The 25,007-nt window shown below is 40.5% G+C and overlaps 1 long non-coding RNA gene across 1 annotated transcript; it reads left to right on the top strand.

Annotated features, from left to right (window-relative positions):
- Window positions 1–260: 260 nt before the first annotated feature.
- Window positions 261–23,779, top strand: LOC133481180 (uncharacterized). Its single transcript, XR_009789471.1, has 2 exons — window positions 261–729; window positions 17,848–23,779. It is a non-coding gene; the product is annotated as an uncharacterized LOC133481180 (long non-coding RNA).
- Window positions 23,780–25,007: the final 1,228 nt, after the last annotated feature.

Raw genomic sequence — 25,007 nt, 5'->3', positions numbered from 1 at the left:
ACATTGGGAGAGCGATAAGTAAGCAGAGAGACAAATACAGCCAGAGAGAGAGTCAACATTGCATTAGGCACTAAGAGCCACTGCTGGCTCAGTGGAGGCTAATGCAATTGCCACAATAAGGGTGTCTCAGCAGAGGCAGTGAAAAACAACAACAACAAGAGAGTGGAATGAAAGAGGAGAGGCAGGCAAGGAGGGAGGGATAGAGTGAAAGAAGGAAGGAGGGAGGAAGAAGTTGCGCCTCTAGACTCTCATATGGCCAGTGGTTCTCTTGGGATGAGTGCTTGAAAGTCTCATTGTGTGTGTGTGTGTGTGTGTGTGATTTATCAAGCTTGAAGGGAGGAGAGAGCGGGGCATAGGGAGGCAGATGACACCAGTGGCAAGCAGGCACTGTTCACTTCCAACCGGCTGCTTCTGCGTCGCTGTGTGTGTTAACTCCACGTCTGAACTATATGAGATCACAGCAGCCTCTCCTCCCTGCAGACTGTTGGAACAAGGTTGGGGGGTGGACAACACCTCAATTTTTTGGGAGCGTTCTGAAGGAACCGGAGGAAATGTGGAGCTTGACTTGAACTCCTGGATGTGCATTGGCGCTGGCAGTTGTCTTATGCATCTGTCATTCTAGGGTCTCGGGAAGGTTAGTTACCCAGACACTGAACCGGTCACATCCCAAAGGGCCCACTTGGTGTCCAACCACAGCTAAATTCCAGCGTGGACCAACCTGCTTGCACGGTGAGTGGCAAACCCTTATCTCTGACTTTTTAATTCCTTTATTATGGTGTCTATTTAATCAACTTCACATTTGTCTTTTCAAAGTTTTAGTGTGGAGTTCTTGCAGATTGTCAGGAAATTCGATTTTTTTTCAAAATGAAATGAAATAAAGGGAAATTAAGAGCCTATTTGTATTTACCCCAACAGGACTAATTACAGAACTTCAAGATAACTATTTGGACCATTTTTAGGTATGTTCCCGAGTTGTAAAAGTGTCTTGACTTGTGATGACATGTAAGGAAAGATTTTGTAACATTGTTTGCAGCCATTTATAAGGTGAGAAACCATATTCGGTTGGTGTTGCTTGGAGTTCAGCATGGCTCACTATGTGGCATAAGGTTTTTTTCATTTCGCCGCACTCGTCAGATAAACTCTATAACACCCCCTATGATGAAAAATATCTTTCAATAGGAGAAAAACATAATGATAATGAAAATGTGCATTAATATGATATACGATTCTAAACATTTAATAATTTGCATACCCATTCTGATCCCTAAAGGGACTTGGAAATATAATGATAAAAATACAAACGGATGATTGGTCTCCCAATGAGTGGTTAACCGAAGGCAGCATGTAAATAAAAATCAAATCAAAACCCTAATACTTAAATATTAAGAAGTATGTACTGAAAACATGTTTCTTTTTTATTTGGTGATGTATATTTATTTGATTTTTTAAAATCATTACTTGTCATGTAATATACTTATTTTGGTGAAATTCAATATATAGAATGATGATGATAATAACAATAATCGAAGATATGTAGTAAAATGGATTTGTAATGACCCCACTCAATACACTTTATGTCTGCATGGCTTATTATATATTTATCTATTGTCTTGTTTCTTTGACCAGCATTTGTCATGTGTTTGTGTTCTTAATTTTTGTGTTCGGAAAATTAGTTTTAGTTTGACAAACTTGATGCCAAAAAGTTAAGTGCACTGAACCTTTTTTTTTTTTTTTTCTTCACTTGAACAAATACTTGAAATATTTGAGCATGCTCCAAGGCTGTATCTGGCTCTGCAGTGAAATCACTGTGTTGTTCCCATTTGAAAGAGTCATGTTGCACAAGGTAGACACAGTAGACTGGAAAACAAATGATGATCAGTCTGCATTAAGTGGCGTTTTTATTATTTCAAATCACTACAAGCAGCTTTGACCCTGACAATAATGCCTCGAGAAAGGCAAACACTGAGAACATATTGCACTGCTTTACTTGTGGGTTTTGTGGTCCGTAGTGCTAAAAAAAAAAATAATCACATAAAAAGTATCAAGTACACTGTGTTACTGTAGCAGATGTGGACGAGGGCGTTGTCCCAAGAAGAGTGAAGACACATATTTGTTATTTGGGTTGCTAATTTTCCTGTCATCAATCAAGTTCGGGTTCATGTGTTCCCACTCCAATGCACCTGCATGATTCCACACTGCTTTGTTGTTCATCTCTTTGACTGTCCACACGGCCTCTCCCTCTTTCTTTCCTTGTCTAGCAGTTTGCTTGCAATGTTCGCTGCTGTCTTTTAGATCAGAGATTCTCAACTGCTGGGTCAGGACCCGAAAGTGGCTCGCGGACGGGTATTAAAAAGTAATAGGGGGTCCTCGGTTTACGACTGCACCGGCATATAATATTTTGAGGCTACCAACGGTGCACGTTGAACTAGTTTGTGCAGTGGTGGAAGAATAAATGGTCTAGATGTGTGTGTGTGTGTGTGTATCTGTTTGTTTTTCTTACAAATATTTACTGTAATTATGACTTCACTGTGTTAGTGTAGGTTAGTGATAGACTAGACCACATTCAGGCATACTAAGTGATTCGGGTTACATTGCAGCCGTAGGAGTTAGGTGTTGAACCGATTAGTCGGCTAGTTGATGCATCAACTTTACTTCTCTGCATTGACATTTAAAGCTTGAAGTCAACTAATCACTAATCACATGTTTTTATCATCTCGTCTTCCAATCGACTCGCCCGTCTGCTGCTTTCGCTGGACGACAACGCTCCGTGGAGCAGTGAAATGTCCGGCCAACAAGGCGACATAGTCATCACCGGTCTGCACGTGTCAGAGAGTACGAAAATAAGCTGGTTGTAGGTGATAATAGCGGTTAGCCTTGCAAACTTTAGCTATTCCGATCAGCTCGTCTTTAAAGATTCATACCAGAGGGATTCTATCTTTGTCGTCATGATGTTGTGTCTAAAAATGCATGGACAACAACTCTCACCAAATACAATAAAACTACAAGTAAAATAGAAACAGTCATACAGAACTTTAGCTTTTCTACGATGTTGCGTCTCATAACATGCCATGCTATGGAATACAAGATGAGACTGGTTAGCTCTTTGAAGAGAAAAATGCATAGCTCCTCCAACCTACAACAATTACAAGTACATTCAGCCTAAAGGCCTTTTCACACCGTATTCGCTCAGTGTGAAAGGTACCGCGCGACACAGCAGCAAGGACCAAGGCATCCCGGTCCAGCATGCCCAAATTTGGAAGTGCTTATGTAGCAGCCTACCAGGAGGTAAACAGGAAAGTTTTCCTACTGGAGAAGTAGACTGCACCTTAGCAAGTTGAAGGAACTTGAAAAGTTTAACAACTTTTTTGCAAAGGAAAGCTCCCGCCATCGCTGTGCCTTTTTATATACGTCACGGTATGCATTTTCTCTTGTATCCTAAAGTTCGGGACACAAAGACACTGCATTTATCAAAGCGTCCATTTTCCCCAGTACAAGTCCCTCCAAAGAAGTACACGGAAATCACTCCGCCAACCCCTCTCCCATTGAAGGAGCTTTCTGACATCAACGTGACATCCCTCTCAAATCGTACATCCCGCGGGACCGTAAACCACGCTGCCGCCCCCTCAGCACATAGAGAATGAATGGTAAAGTCGAAGGCGCCATTTGCATTGCCAAGTGCGGTGTGAAAAGGCCTTAATGAGTTGTATTTTTAATAATTTGTTTTTATTTGTTTCTATGCCGGTCTGTCAAAATGTGTCTTTACGTGAAACACATCCATGTCGCAAAAAAGATTGGGGAACGCTACACTGTGTTGAAAAAATATTATTGACGTCATACATTAATATGCTTTGACTCGACTTTCATTACATTGTAGTCGATTACAAAAAAGTTGCACTCGTTCAACCCCTGATAGGAGGATAACTTCGTCATAAACTGAGGACACCCTGTACAGTGAAATATTGAACATGCATGCAAGGTTTTACTTGGAAAATAACATCTTAACAGACGTGTGCAAGAAATGTTATAATTGTGTCCTTTTCTTCAGCGCAGCCCTGCCTAAATAGGAATTGTCTCAAGGACCTATGTCGACATCTCGGCTGAAAGACAGGCTTTGTACGTATGTCAGGGAGCAGCTTAGTTTAACTTGGGTTGTTAGCGAAATATAGGAGAGTCTTTGCTGCATGTGCATGTACACGTGCACTTTAGGGGAATTTTTTAGAATTCAAATAATCTGGAAAGGATTTATTTTTGAAGGCTAATGTTGTAAGATGAGTTTTTAATCATATTAAACTGTTTTGGGATCACATTTACAGAATAGACAGTTTTAAAATATTTGTGGGTTGCGTCAATTACTCATGCGTTTTGTGGAGGTGTGGTTGACGTAATGAGTTACGCTCTCAGACAGTTCAAATTGATTTGGACCTGGTATGTTTTTGTATCTGGTACAACTCCAAGCCATGCCAAGGTCCAACACCGAATTAATTAGCTAAGGAACTTTCCTTAAAAGAGAGATCAGTGACAAGATGAGTGAAATTTTGTAACATATAAGCATGCATAGTCATGTTTAGAAACATGATATACATATGTTTTCAAAAGCTATTTTAACAATATATTTTCTTGATTGCTCTTTACTTATTTTAAAGTGGGTCGTGTCTTACAATCTGATTGTCCTGATTCTTTCAGGCCGTCCATGCGTCCTCTGCGGAGAATGTTAAACAGAGGCAAAAGCAATTACAGCGCTCATTTAAAAGCCTTGGGAACCAGGATCAAAATGAAGGGGGCTTTGATAGACCCCTACTGGTCCATATTTACTTTTTACAAGCAACCAAGTTGTAAACAGCCTGCATTGTCGCTGCACGAGTGACACTTTTTACATTCCTATTCACGCACATAAGCACTCACTTGTATGAGGGAGGGGGGAACTCCAGCTAGTGAACGCCGCATAAAGCATAAAATCAAGCATCCCTTAACTAATGTCATAATCAGGTTTGTCGAGCTACGCCTAGCTGTTTTGTTTTTGTTTTGTTTTTGTGGGAGCCGCACACACAGCAGCGGTAGTGGCCAATTGAAGCTATGTGGTTGCGTGTGTGGGGGGGGGAGACAGGCCTCAGTTTGTGCAGAGATGGCATGCTTGGAGTGGGAGGGAGCCTGGGCGTCGGTCACCGAGGTCACACTGTGACACGCCCTTGACTTCCTTACATACGCCATGAACACAAATGATCTCAACAATCAGTCTCTTGCTTCTGTTGGACTTTTTTACAACTTTAACCTGAGGACTTTTGGCAAACAATGCAAATGTAGCGTAGTTGGAAGACAAGGCTTGTGAAAGCATTTTCCTCATACCTCTAGTATTGAACTGGGTGGCTTCTTCTGAGAGTGACTCTCTGAAGCCGTCAAATCTACTCATAATTTAATGAATGCATCAATATCAAATAAATTACAATAATAACAACAAATATCACTCTACTACAACTACTACTATTATTAATAATGTAATAATACAGTGGTGCCTTGAGATACGAGTGTAATTAATTCCATGACCATGCTTGTAACTCAAAAAGCTTGTATCGCAAATCATATTTCCCCCATGAAATGAATAAAAAAGCCATTAATCTGTTCAAACCTCCCAAAAACCCAACAAAAATGTTTCTAATGTGATTTTTGATGTGGAAAATCACACTCTATCAAATTGTACTTTATAAAAACATACAGTAATGACATAATTAAACAGAGTGTAAAGAACTTAAACAGTTTTTGCCACATTTTCTTCTTCAATTTAATGGAAATTGTGCTGTTCCTTCTGGTGTGTGCATCTTGGCCACCTGGAGGCAGTATAATACAGCTATACTGTACCGGTCTCAGCTCCTCAGTAAGCCGCAGTAATATTAGTCATTCTTCGCTAAGGATAAAGAATAGATGCCTATGGATATTGTTGTATTATCTGTATGCACATGTTTGTCCACCATTTGTGCGCAAGCATACGTTGTTTTAAGGGTTATAACACTGTGACACCGACGCTATTCATCGTATGACTCCATATATGTACAGTTGTGCTCATAAGTTTACGTACCCTGGCAGAATTTGTGAAATATTGTTTTTTTTAAATACAAGTGATGACTGAACAACAACCATCATTACTTTCTTAATGGCTATGTTTTGTTTAATGATAATGCTTTTCTGAAATGCTTGACAGTTTAATTTGAATCCCATTAAAATAAAATTAATTAGTTTCGCATGGCCCTTCATGTTTTCTTTAAAGAATTGTACCCATCTTACAATTTCTGCCTGGGTAATCAAACTTATGAGCACAGCTGTGTGCTTTCTCATTTACTAAATAAAAGTAGTGCTGTGAATTTCAAAAATAAGAGCAAGTTAATAAAATGAAAGTATTATGTGTTCAAATAAAGTGCTTAACTTCAGATTAATTATTTGAAAAAACTAACAAAATACAGATAGTACTTCATGTTTTGATCATATGGGTAGAAGCAAAATAATGCATTGTAAAAAGGCATTATACAGCGGTAGAAGGGTTTTCCAGAATTTTGAGGTCTACTTTGGGGGTGCGTATTATACATGGTCGCGTATTTTAAACGAGAAATTACTTTGATTCAGGCTGCAACTGTGTCTGCCATTACAAGGTTGATGCAATAAAAACATTCAAATGAAAAATATTGAAACCATAATTTCTTAATGATTACGATTATAAAATAATTATTATGTTGTGCAATGGAACAAAATGCAGAATTATTTTATCCTATTACATAATATACAGCAATAACTGTCCTGTGGTAATGTTTTTGACAACGTTTTGAAAATATGGAAATTCTGACAAATTTGGACAAATTGTTCTGGAAGTGAATTTCTATAGGTTGCCAGCTCTGTGAATGCAATAATAATTTCATAAATAACATTTCACAAGGGCCATGTTCACTGTGCACGGATAATGATTGCCAGTTGGGAATCATAATGTTTGGTTGGGCGATAGGTTGACACTAGGCTTATGGCACGATTCCTAGGGCCAGTGCCCTTCTAGTGAAGTCAGCTGGCTGCCTTGGGAGGGGCCAGTTGCCCTCTGGCCGGGCCAGTGGCTGGCTCCAACGGTGGGTGCCGTTGGTGCGTGGGGTCCTCTTGCTCTCCTGGGAGTGGTGGTGTGCGGGGGGTTGGCAATGGGGTCCTTACGTCCTCATCTTGGGGGCCGGTCGGGGCGCTCCCTGGATCCCTGGGTGTGTCATGGATGACCGATTCTGCCCGTACCCATTGTGCCCGCACGGCAACTCTGGGATACTTAGTGATGACTAACGTGCATGCTTGTCAATGTTGATTCATTGGCATGTGTCCGTAGACACACGTCCATGTGATTTAGATTTTTGGTTTGGGCCATGGGGCCACTACCTAATTGCTATACACAACCTTGATGACTTGTTACCTTTCTGGACTGTCCTCTCACTTCCACTCAGTTTCTACAGGTGTTTATGTACTTCATAGCCACTCTGACAACACGCCGGTACCACTGCTTGACTCACTACCCCTGTCCTGCCTGTTCTGCTCTGTCCCTTCCTGTCCCATTTGCTACTCATTGCGTCCCTTCTTCACAGGGTGTAGCACTACATTTCCAGACTACATAATTTACACTAGCTCGAACCTGATGATGTAACATCGTTATAGTCATATACCTTTTTATATTGCTACAGTTCCACCTTTATTTCTCTCGTCTCTCTTTTCTTTCTGTCTGTCACCTCAAAACTAATACTGTCTGAATGCATTTTACAATAACTATCCATCACAGTATAAATAACCATAAGCATTTCCTTTAAAAGAGGTATACATATCCTCCATTCTGCATGACCAAGCATCCGAACAGAACAGGTAAAAAAATGAATGAATGAATGAATAAATAAATAAATACATAAACAAAATAAACTTCATAATTTAGCATCATTTATTTTATGCAATAATGATCTATCTATCTAAATGCAATACTACAGTATATAATAATAATTTTAAAAATGCATTTCCAAATTTTTAATGAATGCACTCATAATTTATATAATGGGTAATCTGCTATCCCTACAGTTATGCTTTTAATGTGGGCAAAACTTCCCATAGGTGGAATGTCCAGGTGTCCTCAGATGAACTCGGTAACTGATGCTGCTGTTTCTCTCCTGCACTCTTGCGTCACCTAAATTGACTTTCGAACAAACAAACATAATCTCTTCCATTCTTCTTTCTCACTCCTTCTTCCCCACTGGCCTGCCTTCTTGGCCTTCTCGGGTTCTAGCCATTAGCTAATAGCCAATACAGCCACCGCTATCAGATTTGCAAGGAGATAAGCTTAAAGCAGGCTTCAGTGCACCTCTGCCACTTCTTCTCATACATCATCATCGATTTCTGACAAAGCACTAAAGCCAGATCATTTTTTCATATCTCAATTGTTCTTGGGGGAGGTGAGCCCTCTACAGATAACCAAGCTTTCAGCTACATTTTCAGACAAAATCCCCAAAGCCGACTCAAATCTGCTTAGGTTCCCAATGACTTATTCGATTTTGCATGAAACGACTTGAAGGCCAAATTGCATTAAGTCATGGCAAAGTGGATTTTTGTTAATGTGAAAATGGCTGCTCCTTTCATCAGTCACATGTGAATGCAGACAGGGAGATCGAATGAGCTAAATAATGAAGTCCTGACTCGCCAAAACAACTGTAATGTCTATTTAATATGCAGTAACACAATTGCCTACTAAAACTAGACTTCGTCTTCTTAAATAATGAGGAGAGACATCATAATGTCTATCCATCCATCCATCCATTTTCTGAGCCGCTTCTCCTCACTAGGGTCGCGGGCGTGCTGGAGCCTATCCCAGCTGTCATCGGGCTGGAGGCGGGGTACACCCTGAACTGGTTGCCAGCCAATCGCAGGGCACATAGGAACAAACAACCATTCGCACTCACAGTCATGCCTACGGGCAATTTAGAGTCTCCAATTCATGCATGTTTTTGGGATGTGGGAGGAAACCGGAGTACCCGGAGAAAACCCACGCAGGCACGGGGAGAACATGCAAACTCCACACAGGCGGGGACAGGGATTGAACCCCGCACCTCAGAACTGTGAGGCTGACGCTCTAACCAGTCGGCCACCGTGCCGCCGCATAATGTCTATAAAATGCAAAATTATTAATTATTTACTGTTGTTGCAGTGGACAAACTGTTTGAATAAAGGAGCCCGAGGGAGGATAAAGAGTACGAGTATCCTCATAGTGGATACATAAAATTCACATTACAGTATAAGTCAAAGTAAACTACATAGGTGCCAAGAGATTTGAGTGACTTGAGTTTCATGTTTTTCGAGATACGAGCTGTCGTTCGGCCAATTTTCTGCCTTGATTTACGAGCAAAAATTTGAGATATGCATGCTGTGAAAGCTCCAACTACCGGAGACAAATTCCTTGTGTGTTTTTTGGACATACTTGGCAAATAAAGATGATTATGATTCTGATTCTGATTCTGTATCTTGGCAGTGAACTCAACTCACTTCCCAACAAGCAGTAGTTTGGTAGATTATTATTTAGTAGGCAATTATTCAAATAAGAGGCTTCAAACAGTTTAATGTCACTCTCCCTTGCAGTTTATTGACAAGCTAATCTGAAAACAAAGAGAATTGCACATTGTGTATTTAAAACAACCGCAATGCTTTGCCTTAAGAAAGTCCACTTAGCTTAATGCTAACAAACGAGGCGAAACGCTTCAGATGAGCTTACAAAAAGCATCGGTGTCACGGTGTTATAACCCTTTAGAGCAGGCAATGGATATATGAACACAAACAGTGGAGAAACATATGTAGACACATAGACAACAATATTCACATGCATATATTCTTTAGCCTCATCGAAAAATGACTAATATTACTGCATTTACTAAGGAGTTGTGTTTCTTCCATCTCCATGTATATCAGTATGCCTGTATTTTCCTGCTACTGAGGGGCCAAGGCACACACACACACAATTATCATTATTAAAATGAATTTTAATTGGGAAAGATGATTTGAGATACAATTGTTTAGAGTTACGAGCATGATCACGGAATGAATTAAACTCAACTATCTCCTATTATTACATGTCACGTATGGAGAGGTGCTGGACCTAAAAGCAGGCGGAGGCAGATAGATTATGATGAAGAGTTTATTTAGGAAAGGTAAAGGAGGTGGTCCTTGGTGGGTTGGCAGGCGGTGGTGAGGACAGGTGGCTGGCTTGGCGGCAGGAATGACGTGGATCAGGAACACTGAGAACAAGGAGAGACACAGGAGTCAAAAACTGTAATACTTTGGCCAGGATTTCCGGGAATAGGCAGTTTTATATGGAGGTGGTGATGAGGGCTGATTGGAGACAGGTGTGCGGCTTGAGGAAGGTGCTGAGGGAAGAGAGAGAGGGCGAGAGGGCGAGAGGGCGAGAGGATGCAAAGCGCCATCCAGGCTCCAAAAACGGTACTGCAGTGAAGTACATGACATTATAATTGAATATTATGACATTCTTGTAACATCATCCATCCATCCATTTTCTGCGCCGCTTCTCTTAATATTACATAAATTAATATTGTTGTCTTGTTTTAAAAGTTCTCATGATTAAACTTACTTCCTGGCCAAATTCTTTATTCTTCTATCAGTTTTGACTTAATACTCAGATTCTTATGTTTTTGCGAAGTTCTAGCTTTTTTTCTCAATAGTATGATTTTTTTTCTTGCAATATTATGACTTTGTTGTCTTTATTCTTTGCAGCATAGTTGTGATAGTCCTTTGTATAATATAATGATATCTCATTCTGAAATGTAATTATTATAAATTAAGATCAGTTAACAAAAGCCTCTAATGTATTGCAAGTGTGTGTGCTTGTTTAACCAGTGACACAAGAGTCATGCACATACAGACACAAACATGCACACACGCAGGCACACACGCATACACACTGTGATGTTGGTGTGAATATAAAAATGTCATAAACACTCTATTTGACCTGCAATATCCTTATAATCTGGAGCATAGTAGCACCCTAAAACAAGTTACTTTAGAAAAAAAAACAACTTCATACATTTTAATATTTTGTCATGTATTTTCCATTTTCAGATTTTCTTTCTTTCATTTCTTTTTTCTTTTCATTCTTTCTTTTTTTTTTTACAGCCTTTGGCACGTTCACACTTTTTGTTATCCAGGCAGGTTTGAACAGGGCCTTTTTTTATATTCCCTCCATCTCAACACTTGTTAGAGCAGGATGACATATCACAGTGAGATTAGTGTGACATGCACGGTGACGTCACTGGATTCAGATCTTGGTCTGTCTGTCAGAGTATACCATAGCACATAGTGTATATCAAAACAAGGCACAGTGGTGGCAAAATTACTTAAGTAAAAGTACAGATACTTGTGTAAAAAAATAGTACTTACTAACTACTTATGCTACTTATTACTACTGTGTAGTACTTATTCAACTAAATGTTTAAAAGTATATACTCTGAGTTGAATAAGTATAGAAGTAAAAAGTAAAACTGAATTTTTACTGCCATTTACAACAATACCCATTTTGATAACTTGGCATAATAAGAAAAACAAACAAACAACTAAAAAAACAGTTTCCTTCATTGATTAATTGTGATGCAGTCAACGAGCTGCGTGTTGGCTAATGAGCGAACTTAGCCTGGTCATCACGTGACGCTGGCATCTGCTGACCTCAATCAATCAATCGATCAATCAATCAATCAATCAATCAATCAATCAGTCAATCAATCAAAATCTCAACCGCAGTTCACTTTTTTATGTTGTGCTGTCATCTGTGTTGCTTGAAAAAAAGTACCCAGCCTATTTTGACAAAGTAGGGGGTAGAAAGTACTAAAATTTATTTTCAAATGTAGGGAATAAGAGTAAAATGTCATAAAAATAAATAAATATTGAAGTGCGGTCACAAAGTATTTACTTCATTACTTTCCACCACTGACCAGGCATGCCAGACAACAAGTGTTGAGTTACATGAGAAAGTGCTTTTCACCAAATCCTTATTTCTTGTCACTTCAGGAGGTGAACATAAAGAAGGGCGAGGCAACAGAGCACTAAGAAAATGCCCACTACCACACTTGGATGTATTAGGTTCATTTTTGACACTACTTAATGCCACTCGTCACCATGCATGTTAGATCGACTCCGTTTGGGACTACCAGCACTTCCTCCAGGTTGCACGAATGACATTACACGTTCACAACTTGCGCCTACTTTAGAATAATAGGCTCCATTAGAAGGCAAATTATGTTTCCTGAGACCAACTGCAAACCTGCCTTGAAATTCATGTGAACAAAAGCAGAGTAACATGGAATACTGTTATTCATGGTTAGTCTTGCTGAGCTAGAGAGCAACTTAATAGGAACATTTCATATCGCCATTATCGCAACCAAAATTAGAACAATTATCAGTATGTAATATTTCTAAAAGAAATCAAAAGAAATGAAAATCACAGATACGTGTTTCGAGGACACTGTAAATTGTAATATATAATCATCAATCGACATAAGATTAGAAATTGTAAGCAACCAAAGTTTCCTGGTCATGTGGCATGTTTGCACGGACTCTTGTTGTCAGGCGGAATTTGTGGGGCCCGATAATTTGTAAACCCCCACTAGCCTAGTAGGAGAACAATAAACATTGGTACGTGCAAGCCATGTAAGATAATGCTTAGCAATGTGGGGCAGAGGTCTCGCCTACTCCACACAGCGGAGACTGGACAGGGGGAGTCAGCCAAGTCAGGCAAACACACACTAAGAAACTTATTGAATTCTTTGTTTTTGACACAAATGATAGCGAGGGTACTCTACAAAAGCATAACTGGACAATAGCCATATTGATTTTTAACACCGATGTACAAAATATTCTCAAAAACAATTTTAATGATTCTTCAAAATGACATTTTATTTAGCTGGCTTTTCCTGGTTATCTAAGCGCATATAAAAAAAAAAAAGTGTCATAACCCAGTCAGACTTGCACTGTTTCACACAGCCGAGAAAAGACAGGGAGATAAGGCAGCAATTATTATAGTAGGAAATAATCTAAATGCGAAAAAGATTTTACGGCAGACTTAATTTGTACATATGAATTTAATAATTTAATCACTACTCTGTGTTAAATATAAAAGTGTCAATGAGGATTTTTGAAGCGATTATTTCTCTCATTATAACATTATATTTATATAATACATAGAAATAGTCAAATAATCTCCTCCTTCACTTAAATTGGATATTTACACAACTATTTAGTCACTAATTCCAGGGCAATAGAATTGACAAATACAGAATTAGACTGAAATAATACATTCCAAGGTCAAGCTGTTGCCATCATAAAACCTTAACTGTACAGAAATGTTATGAGCAATATTTTAAAATTCTTAACTTTCATACCAGAGGAAAAAAAGAAAGTTAAGAACTTGATATTAAGATTGCAACAATAAAATAGCAGACTTAACTTATTCAATCTTAATGACTATTGCCTACAGCAAAGGTGATTCACTGCAAAAAGGAAAACATAATGAAATGAGGAATATATTACTTAAATTAAACAACATTATCTGCCAATGGAACAGGAATATTTGACTTTGCAAAACAAAATCTTCCAAACACATGCGAAACTGAGATATGATCTGATGAAACCAAAGTATAACTGCCTGGCCATAATTCCAAAAAGTATGTTTGACGCAAACACAATACTGCTCATCACGAAAGGAACACCACACCTACCGTGAAGCATGGTGGTGACAGCATCATGCCTTGGGGCTCTTTTTCTTCAGATGGAACCGGGATTTTACTCAGGGTGGAGGGAATTATGAACAGTTCAAAATAGCATAGTAGTAATAGGGTGGGAGGTGGGTATTCACATTTCTCTTGGCTGGACTCCTGGGGCCTGCACCCCCCCCTCCGGTTTCCGGGCGGTGGAGGGATGGGGGTCTGCCCCCCTGCCCCCCTTGGGGCCCCGCCTTCCTCTTCCCTCTCTTGGCGCCCTCGCCCGTCCTTTCTCATGCTTAACATGGGCTGGCTTTAGGCGGGCTGTGACCGTTTTTGGGTGGCTTCTGCGTTGGGCCATCTTGGTGGCTGGGGGCCCCCATACTCTACGGGGGGTGGTGGTGGTGGGGCGCATTGGGTGGGGGGTGTGGGTGATTGGGTGTGGGGGGCGGGGGTCCGGTCCCCATGCCCCTCCCTTCGGGAATGGTCGGGGTGCTTCGGTTGGGCTGGCGACCATCCTGGGTCCTGGGGAGTGGATGGCGTCCTCCTCCAGTCATTCATAAATTCCATAGACAGGCTTTAATTTCTTGTGCTGGGACGACTAATAATAACACAAGTTATATTAACATGGCAACTCACAGGTTCTTACAGGTATTTAGACAGCAAAAAAGAATCCCACTGCACCACTCATCAATAGCACTGCCTTGCTCATTTCCTTCATCCTGTCCTGTCCTGCCCTTTTCTGTCTTCTCTCATCATGTCCTATTGGTTAGTTGTTGCATGTCCTGACCGGGTTAACCAGGCAGTGGAACCTCCAAAGTGGAACACAGTCCATTTCATGAAGTTGTCTAGTTGAATTCCAAGTTGATCGAATTTCATAACCTTCCCACTAGAAATAACGTAAAGTGACTTAAAAGTCCCGTATTTTGGCTATTTGGACCTCCACAGTGACCTTCTAACATGGACTTAGTATAAAAGTATCAATTTCATTTCAAAAAACACCTTGGGGCGGCACCGTGGACGACTGGTTAGCACATCTGCCTCACAGTTCTGAGGACCGGGGTTCAAATCCCGGCCCCGCCTGTGTGGAGTTTGGATGTTCTCCCCATACCTGCATGGGTTTTCTCCGGGCACTCAGGTTTTCTCCCACATCCCAAAAACATGCATTAATTGAAGACTCTAAATTGCCCGTAGGCGTGAATGTGAGTGTGGATGGTTGTTTGTTTGTATGTGCACTGCGATTGGCTGGCGACCAGTTCAGGGTGTACCACGCCTCTCGCCCGAAGATAGTTGGGATAGGCTCCAGCACGCCCGGAACCCTAGTGAGGATAAGCGGAACGGAAGACGAATGAATGAAGTGTCCAGAAAAGGCCCTTCTGACAGATAATTCTGTTTGACCCAGTTTTCTATCCGCTTTGTCCATATTTGGCTCAGACTGCCCCGTTTCCTCTGACTGGGTGCCTCCGTGTAGAAGACCCACTTGTGGGAGCACACGTGGTTGTTATGTTGACAGCGTTGGCATTCACACCAATGGACAATTCGGAGCAAGATGTCAAATTCAAGGCCTGGGGGCCAGATCCGGCCTGCCACATCATTTCATGTGGCCCGTGAAAGCAAATTATGTGCATCAACTTCCAAGATTCTTGCTAAAATACGTACTAAAATTTCATATTGTCATATGTAATAAACAATTACGTGAGATATGACAAGCATTTTTTGTTACAATATCCCTTTTTACAAAAACCTGAACAAACTATTATCCTTGACTTCAAATTTCAAAACTAGTTATCCATCAATTGGTTGTGAATATGTAATAATACTTCATAACATAATACAAATAATAATAAGTCAGTTTCAAAGTCATAACAGCCCTCTGAGGGAAACCGTAACTACAGTGTGACCTGCAAGAAAAATGAGTTTGACACCCATTGATATAGTGTTCACTGAACCCAACATGCTCATTTTTGGAATGTTGGAGGAAGCAGGAGTACCCGGAGAAAACCCACACAACCACCGGAAGAACATGCAAACTCTACATACGAAGACCATACTGAGAGTGGAACCCTGGACCTAATTATGTTGCACATATTGGACTAATCAGCCAGACTCTTTCTAGTCCTATGCTTATTGTGTTTTCCTAAGTAATGAAGCTTTAGCTTGACGAGCTAATCATTCCTTCCTCATCCACAACTTTGCCATGGAAAAAACTAAACCTCCTGATGACCCTCTTGTTCCTGTTCCATAGTGTACTTCAAATCAAAACAATAATAAGCAAAACATTTTTCAAGGGTATAAAAAATAAAGAATGAGGAGAATAAAGAGGTAGAAAAAGAGAGGGATGAAGACGAGCTCCAAAAACTGTGTACCTCCACTCCATGCTTGCCTGACTGCATTACTTACCATGTTACCAGACCACCCAGATCACTGCTTATGAAAGGTACATACTGTATATTAAAAAGCAACAACATACTCTCAAATATTATGAAAGCTATATGAAATGTTAAACATTTTAAATTATCCAAAACACACATGCGTAATAATGAATTAAACTATTAACTTGTTACTAACTATAAATATGAACCGTCAACATTTTAATCTGTAAATAAGTAGCCCATTTTTATCAACATAAACATAAAATCACCTATCAACCAAGTATTTATTAACTTAAACTGCATTGAGGCTACATCATTTTGGTTTAACTCCATATTGTAGCACCTATAGCAGGTGTGCTCAAAGTATGGCCTGGGGGGCACATGCGGCCCACTCGGTTCTTTAATCTGGCCTACCAGGCATTTACATTATAAAGAGTCCTGTAATATTTGTTGCATTCATTTAGCCATTCCTCCCCCTAAAAAAATGGTTAAATAAAATATATTTACCCTTTTATTTATTTTGTGTTGACAGTATTTAGATCACTTATTAAATAATTGGTCAAAAAAAAAAATGTACCGGCATTACCAGATAACTAGCAACCCTTTACTGCTCAGTGACTGTTTTTTTTTTGGTCAATGTCTTTCTGTCTCAAAGTGTTCTCTGTCAATTGACTGTCTGTTGTCGTACTAGAGCGGCTCCAACTACCGGAGACAAATTCCTTGTGTTTTTTGAACATACTTGGCAAATAAAGATGATTCTGATTCTGATTCTGATTCTGATTGATTTATTATCAATAATAAAATTAATAATAGTAAAAAGTAATCTAGTAAAATAAACATAATTATTATATTATAATTAATTGATTAATAAAAATTAACTATTTTACTGAAAATACAAAAGTATTAGTAAGATTATTTACATTTTTTTACATGTTATTAATTATTTGGGTAATTAATTATAATGATATGAATAAAAATAATACAATTAAAATTTAAATATTTACTATTCTATTACTTAAATAAACCATTTTACCTATTTTATGTTCACATTTGAATAATTGCTTTTTTTTAACCTGGTTTATGAATGACTTACTCTCTAAAAATAATAAAAGTACTTTAGAGGTTCTACATAGCACTATTATATACAATTGGGGTTCTTTTGGGGTTCATTACTGGTTCTTTAGAAATGTAATAGTTCGATATAGCACCCATGATTCTATACAGCACCATGGAGTTGTTTAGAGGTTAATAGACCACAGAAGTGGAGTTTAATATCCAAGAAACCGGTGGTCCATTTGGTGCTATATAGAACTATTTGGTAATGACTGGTTCTTCATAGAACCACTAACAATGGGCACCTAAAAGTGGTCCCCCTATGTGTACAAACAAAATAAGTACTAATGTAGAACCTTTATTTTTTTAGAATGTAGCCCATTTGTCATCAGCCCATTTAAAAATCAACTGTGGCCCTTGAGCACAAAGGTTTGCCCATACCTGACTTATAGGACGTTAGGGTAACTTGGTAGGGTCCATTGTACAGTATTTTGTGTTTAATTTTCACAAACTTCTTTTGGCTCCCGCGTAGATTTAAATCCACTGAGCAGGTGGCTTCCTGTGCACGGTCCAACATGGTATTACTTCCTGCCCATTTCTTCTTTCGTCGGATTACATCATCAGATCCACTTTCAAGCAAAGCAAAATTCCTAACGGTCTCCTGTGTCTGTGTTTTCCAGGTCACAGCTGCTGGATGGAGCACAAGAAGCTCAAACAGAAGATGATGCAGACAGAACCGTGGACTTTGGCCGTGGTGGGGAGGGTTCCTGGCACCGTGATTTGACGCACAAAGACACAGAAAAATCACATTGCCAGGGATTTCCACTCCCTCACGGCTGACCGGGTTCACCCCAATTGGTAAAATTGGACAATGGCCCACTTAAGAAAAAAAAAATAATAAAAAAAAATTTTGAAATCATTTTTGACTACACCTGCTCCAACACAAGAGCTGTACCAAAGGTCTGCCATTTTTGTTTGTGTGTAATCTTGCTTCCTAAAAACTAACGACAATGTGTGACGGAGCATTTATTTTCATATTTAAGGACTTTTTTGGCTTCTAGAGTTTCCCCACGTCCGTCTTGTACAACTGGTTGTCTCCTTAGTGCCGTCTGTCCGGCAGATTAGCCAATCCACTCATCTCTCCCTTGTGTCCCTTTGGTCCCCTCTTTTCATGTTCTTGTTAGATAATTGCTTTGTGTTGTTGTTGACTTATCCATACATCCATTTTCTTCTGCTTATCTGAGGTCGGGTCGCGGGGGCAGCAGCTTAAGCAGGGAACCCCAGACTTCCTTCTCCCCAGCCACTTCGTCCAGTTCTTGTGGCGGAATCCCGAGGCATTCCCAGGCCAAGTGAGAGACGTAGTGTCTCCAGCGTATCCTGGGTCGTCCCCGGGGCCGGTGGGAGGCGTCCAGCGGGTATCCTAACCAGATGCCTGAGCCACCTCATCTGGCTCCTCTCAATGCGGAGGAGCAACAGCTCAACTCTGAGCCCCTCATGGATGACCGAGCTTCTCACCCTACCTCTATCTCATCCTATCTCTATCTCTTGGCTGATTTTGATCACAAGCTAGGAAAAACGTTCAAATTTGGCCCAATTGTCAGGTCGTGTGTACCTTGCTTTAGTTAGTTGACAGAATTAGACACAAGCTACACAATCACTTTCCAGAAAACCTTATCGAGAGCTGGCTCATGGATCAAAGTGCAGATGGAGGAATTTATGTATACATTTATTTTGTTGTTTATGTTGTGCAGTGATCCACCAAATCCAGCTGATGGAAGTGTGGTGAAAAGTGTGGTTGTGTGTGGCAGTTTTCACCCAATTTGGCATGTGCATTACTGCCACCAACAGGACTGGAGTTTAATAGTATTTTGATACTGCTGTTCAGGAATGTTTGGCCTACTCAGTGCCATTCTATTTTTATTTTTTATTTTTTTAAAGGCAGACCTTTTGGTACAGCTCTTGTATTGGATCTTATTTTATTGAGCTAATCTTCCTTTTATTTGTGGCTGATGAATCTATGTTGGAATAGTGTTAAAATAGCAACACGTTCTTCTTCATGCACATGACATAAAAAAGAGTGGGACTATTTTGACATGTGAAAAGAAGGTGAGGAATCTCCAGTGCATGCGCATGAGGCCCAACCGCTTGCTTAAGGCACAGAGCTTAGCTAATTGGTGAGCATTGATCCCTGCTATGTTTTGTTCACAGTGGCTAAGTTCAGTGCCTGAGGTGAAATGGTTGATTCGACTGAGAGGATTTGTTCTGGTGAATGGAAAGAACTTGATGATCTCAGATATGGAGGAAGGAGGTGGAGTGAGACCAAAGGGAGGGAGTGATCCAGAGTGTGAGCTGTACTTGATTTAAATGCAACTCTACACCATTTGTGGATATATCTGACAAAAATGATGTATGTCACATATATTTTAAAGCATTTAAGGGTGATGTTGGATGACAAAACTCCACAAGTGCTTTCACAGTTGGAGGAATGTGGTACTGAATGTTGGACTTGTTTAGGTGTGTCCGTGTTCATGTGAGATGATGTCTCTGGGCAGCTGTGCCAGTTTTAAGTTGCCACACGCAGGTCTCCAATGAACAGGAAACTGGCGCGTTGCAATTCTGCTGTAATCAAATCAGGCAAGCAAATGTAACGAAATAGGTTAAAATATTGCATTCGTTATTTAATGCAATGTTCCATCCAACCATTTTCAATAGCACTTTGTCTTCATTTAGGTTGTGGGTGAGCTGGAGCCTATCCCAGCTGATTGGACACATATAGACAAAAATATTCCCACCTATGGACAATGCACAATCTCATTTAACCTAACATACAAGTTTTTGAAATATGGGAGGAAGCCAGAGTAATGGGGTATATGTTGCGATGGCGCGTTGACGGAAGGTCGTGTTGAGTCGAGTCGCGCTGCGCCTCGAGTTGAAAAATGTTCAACTCAGGAGCACCGTCAATGTGAAGTCAGATGCCACGTCCAATAGGTTGGGAAGAACAAAAGAACAAAACGAAGAAAAGTGTGGTGTGGTCACCAGTGCTCGGGAGTGTCCTGTCCATTCAAGAGGAGCTTGAGGTATGTTCACGTACTTTTAATACAATACGGCTCGCAAGCAGGCAACATAATGTTATGTAGCCGAGCAAGGTAGTGCTAGCACTAACGTTTGTATGTAAATGTTGACTCATGCTCGGTTCGGTAAAGGTTCAGTAAATTGGTTCATGCGCGTGAATAAATGTTGACAACAGCGACCATGTATGTTGGCAACGGCAAGCACGGTAGGCAAAGCGGCGGTCACACATACACAATCCTAATGGTCGATGTCGAGGTGCGCTGTTGGAGAGTTGTCGTTGCTATGTCACACTACACGGAAGATATAAAAAAAAATCTGACTTTTCATTTTGCCGTCGTCAGGCTATCGTAGGGCCAAATCGTTGGTTGTGGATTATGTCACACTACAAGAAATGTTGTCGTTCCCAACAAAATTTGTCCAGCACGATCTGGATACTCGGCCCCGTTATGTTATCGGGGCTAAAATCCTGTAGTCTGATCTAGGCATAATGAGGACAAGCACGATAGAAAATGGATGGATTATAATATTGCTCATATTGTATTGAGCAGCCAGCTTCTTTCCCATGTCACAATAAGTTGCATTTCTATGTTTATTAGTTTTCATCCTATTACTTTTCCACTTTGCCATCACTGGTACCCTTCTATGGTGGCATCGCAAAATGATGAAGTATTGATTTACCGAAGATTTAGGTTAAATTCCACTCTACTGTTTTCTCAAAACCTGCAGGAGCAGGGACTCAGTACTATGAACAAACATTCCCTTTATGAACATAAATTGTCTTGTTGCAGCTAGGCTGTCTGAGTAATGATCTTTAGCTTCTTATCCGCAGGCTAATAAATTATTTAGTGCATGCAAGAGCCTAGATCTCCTTCGACGATGGCTCCTTGTATTTCCATGTTCTCTTTTATTGTACTAAAATCAATATGGTTACTTGACCCCCATAAGGAATTTCTGACGCCAGCTGTGAGAGGCTTAAAAATCCGCTCCGGTCTAACACAGGAACATATGTCGTAATGTGGGGGGAATGTTGGGTAACAGTGATAGCATTGGCTCTCTCTGATAAACAATAAAAGGTCAACCTGAGACAGTTGCTTCATCCGTGGAGCCATTGTTGCTGCATTCTGCCAGCCGCGTAGGCTTTAGAAAATCAATGGTTGAAGATATTTCCAGTATTACATGTAACTTGACATCACAATACCCGCTGAAATGAATACTGAGATGTTGTCATCCAGCCAAAATGTCAACGAGAGAAATCAGTTGAGGACATGATGTTGGTTAAAACATCACAATATACCACTGATTTCCAACCACTGTTCCACAGCACTTTAGTGTGCCATGAGAGATTATTATCCAATTTCACATACTAGTCTAAAAATTATTGTTATATTACAACTGTTAACTGGTTACGAGAGGAAGCTGTAGTACCTGGAAAAACCAAGCTTAGATTCGACCCTGCAACCTTTTGACTGTGAGGAGGATGTGCTGACCACTAATTTACTGTGCTGCTCTTGAACCAATATTATGTGATCGATTGATATTGACCTGCTCCAGAGGCACACTTGTGTGCCGTTATACTATATTGTGTTTTTGTATAATAATAATAATATTAATGGTTTCTATAATTATTATGTGATTGTGGTAGTATTAAAAGGGAGTGTGCAAAAACCAAAAAATAAATCACCTTTTGCCATATTTGTTAAAAGAGTCGTAATGATTTGACGGAGTTCTTAAAGGCACTGGATGTTTTGGGGCTGTCCTGGTTCATAGGTACCTGTGCCCCTGGATTGGCAGATCTGGGTGCTGAAGCCCCTTTTTAAGAAGGGGGACCGGAGGGTGTGTTCCAACTATAGGGGGGTCACACTCCTCAGCCTCCCTGGTAAGGTCTATTCAGGGGTTCTGGAGTTGAGAGTCCTTCAGAAAGTCAAACCTCAGATTCAGGATGAGCAGTGTGGGGGTTTTTCCTGGCTGTGCAACAGTGGGCTAGCTATAGGCCCTCAGCAGGGTTGTGGAATTGGAGAAGGCATTCGACCATGTCTCTTGGGGAGTCTTGTGTTTGGAGCTCTGGGAATTTGGGGTACCAAGCCCCCTGTTCAGTCCCTGTACAAGCGTTATCAGATCTTTGGTCTGCAAATAATCCAGTAATTTGGATTATTTTTCTGTGATGGTTGGACTCAGCAAAGGCTGCCCTTTGTCTGCGATTTTGTTCATAACCTTTATGGACAGAATTTATAGGCACAGCCGAGGCGTGGATGGGGTCCAGTTTGATGCCCTCAGTATTACGTCTCTCTTTTTTGCAGATTATATGGTTGTGATGATTTCTTCAGCTCTTGCTGGAGCGGTTTGCAACCGAGTGTGAAGCAGTCACAGAATGGTGGAGTGCCCTCTCCAGGTCGGGAATGAGATGCTGCTCCAAACGGAGGAGTTCGGTATCTCAGGGACTTTTTCACAAGTGTGGGAATAATGGAGCGGGTGTCCGGGCTCTCCCTTAGAGATAGGGTGAGAAGCTCGGTCATCTGGGAGGGGCTCAGAGTCGAGCTGCTGCTCCTCCACATCGAGAGGGGCCAGATGAGATGACTCGGGCATCTTGTTAGGATGCCTCCGGTCTTCCCTGCTTAAGCTACTGCCCCCGCGACTTGACCCTAGATAAGCGCAAGAAGGTGGATGGATGGATGGATGGATGGAGTAGTATATGATGAATATGATCTTTCGCCACATTTTGTGCCTTTAATTTGATACACATTACATGAAACCACCATTCCCGGGGATAAACAACCGATTAGAGACAGAAGGCGTGACATACGATGTATCAATTACCTGACCTGTTACCTCGTTACCCCAGAAAATCACTTTATGAGTCATGGACTGTTATTGAAACACTTAAAGTAAATATTTTATGTTATATTGGTTTTTTTTTTTTGTCTCATAATGACGGTTTTAACAAATATGACTAAAAGTTATTATTATTATTATTTTTAATTGCAAACTCCCACCTAAGAGTTGAAGTCAGGCCTCATGCAGACCAAGGTACCAAATGTCTGTTACAAGTCGCGTAGCAGTTGTACATTAACAGCATATAATTCAGGCAGTTTTCTATTGTTTTTATATTTGACTGAATTATTTAAATCTTGTCAAATTTAGCAAGCCTACTATTGGCAACACCAAAGCACCTAGTGGGCTGTGCCCTCCCGTGCCTACTGAACTGGTATCAGTGTTAGAACTAAAAACTGGCTCAGTTCAGCAGGAACAGGAGTGGAGCCTAATGTCGAGAAGGAGAAGTGACATCACCACCATCCAGAGAGCCAAACGGTCAGTGCTTGAATCACAAACTCCCAACCATCAGATCGCACTCTGTCAGGAGTTCTTGGCCCTCATCAGATTCAAGATGACAGCACTGGGCCCAGAAGTGTTCACAAGGATGTTGCAGCTGCAGATGACTGTCACTGCAGCTATGAATGTTTCTTGAGCTGAACATTTTGTTGCTTGGTAGGTAGCATCTGCACGCTTGTGTGAATACTGTTACATATAAATGCGGTTGATCTGCTTTGCTCTCATGTTTATTTCAGCATCTCTCCCTTGGCAAGCCGGCCTTTCTCTGCACTCGTTCTCTCACTCTGATTTCTCTGTTCTCTAATCCAGGGATTCTCAAAGTGTGGTGCACTTATCACTAGTGTTACACAGGCTCCCTCTAGTGGTATGTAAAATACTATATATATATATATATATATATATATATATATATATATATATATATATATACAGACACTGTAGCGGTACACTCGCCTCTAGCGGTACTCTCGACTGACTTTGATGCTGGCAGCGTGGGATTAGTTCCCACTCAGTGACGGTGTGAATGAGAGTGCGAATGGTAGTCCGTGTCTATATGTGCCCTGCGACTGACTGGCGACCAGTTCAGGGTGTAGTCAGCCTTTCGCCCAAAGTCAGCTGGAATAGGCTCCAGCACCCTGCGACCCTAACCAGGATAAGCGGTGTTGACAATGGATGGATGGATATATATATATATATATATATATATATATATATATATATATGTATATATATGTATCGCCACCCCTGCAAAAACTCGACTGCAGCCACCACTTGTATTCTCTATAAAATAAATTTTTTGTTCATATTTTGGGGTGTCTGTAACGGATTAACTGGATATTGCTTATTACCTATGGGGAATATTGCTTTGGTTTTTGCACTATTCGTTTTTAGTCAGACATTTTGGAACGGATTAAACATTAAAAATAAAGCTCCAATGTATACGTCTTAGGACTAAAAGCTTTCTATTTTATTTTATGAACACTTGGGCCTACTACGCTACTATATCTTAGTTAGTATGTTAGTCATGATGATGATATTTGGCGAGGCAAGTATGTGTTTTGGTGGTACTTTGAGAACCATTTTTCTAACTGTCAAAGGTTCAGATTGAAACACCCAAATCATTGCGAGGTAATTCACACAGAATGTCTCCGATGTCTGTGTAATTGATGCCACCCAACAGTCCATCATGACTGGCCAGGATATGCACCTTCACTGCTTCCCCTCCGCTCATGAGATAAATTGCTGCCGCCAACGGAAAGGGCTCCATCTTGATTTTATAACCCGCAGGAAACTGGAAAGTCATTAGCAGTAAAGATGAATATGCGCTTATCCTGCTTCCCCATGCACTGTGCCTGAGAAGTTATCCTTTATCATGTAGACGGCACAATGGCGTCGTTCGGTAAGGTAGCATGATCACAACCAAATTATTAAGATTAAAGAC

The sequence above is a fragment of the Phyllopteryx taeniolatus genome, chromosome 7, assembly GCF_024500385.1.
Source record: "Phyllopteryx taeniolatus isolate TA_2022b chromosome 7, UOR_Ptae_1.2, whole genome shotgun sequence".
Taxonomy (NCBI): domain Eukaryota; kingdom Metazoa; phylum Chordata; class Actinopteri; order Syngnathiformes; family Syngnathidae; genus Phyllopteryx; species Phyllopteryx taeniolatus.
This window is presented reverse-complemented; position numbering and strand designations above follow the sequence as displayed.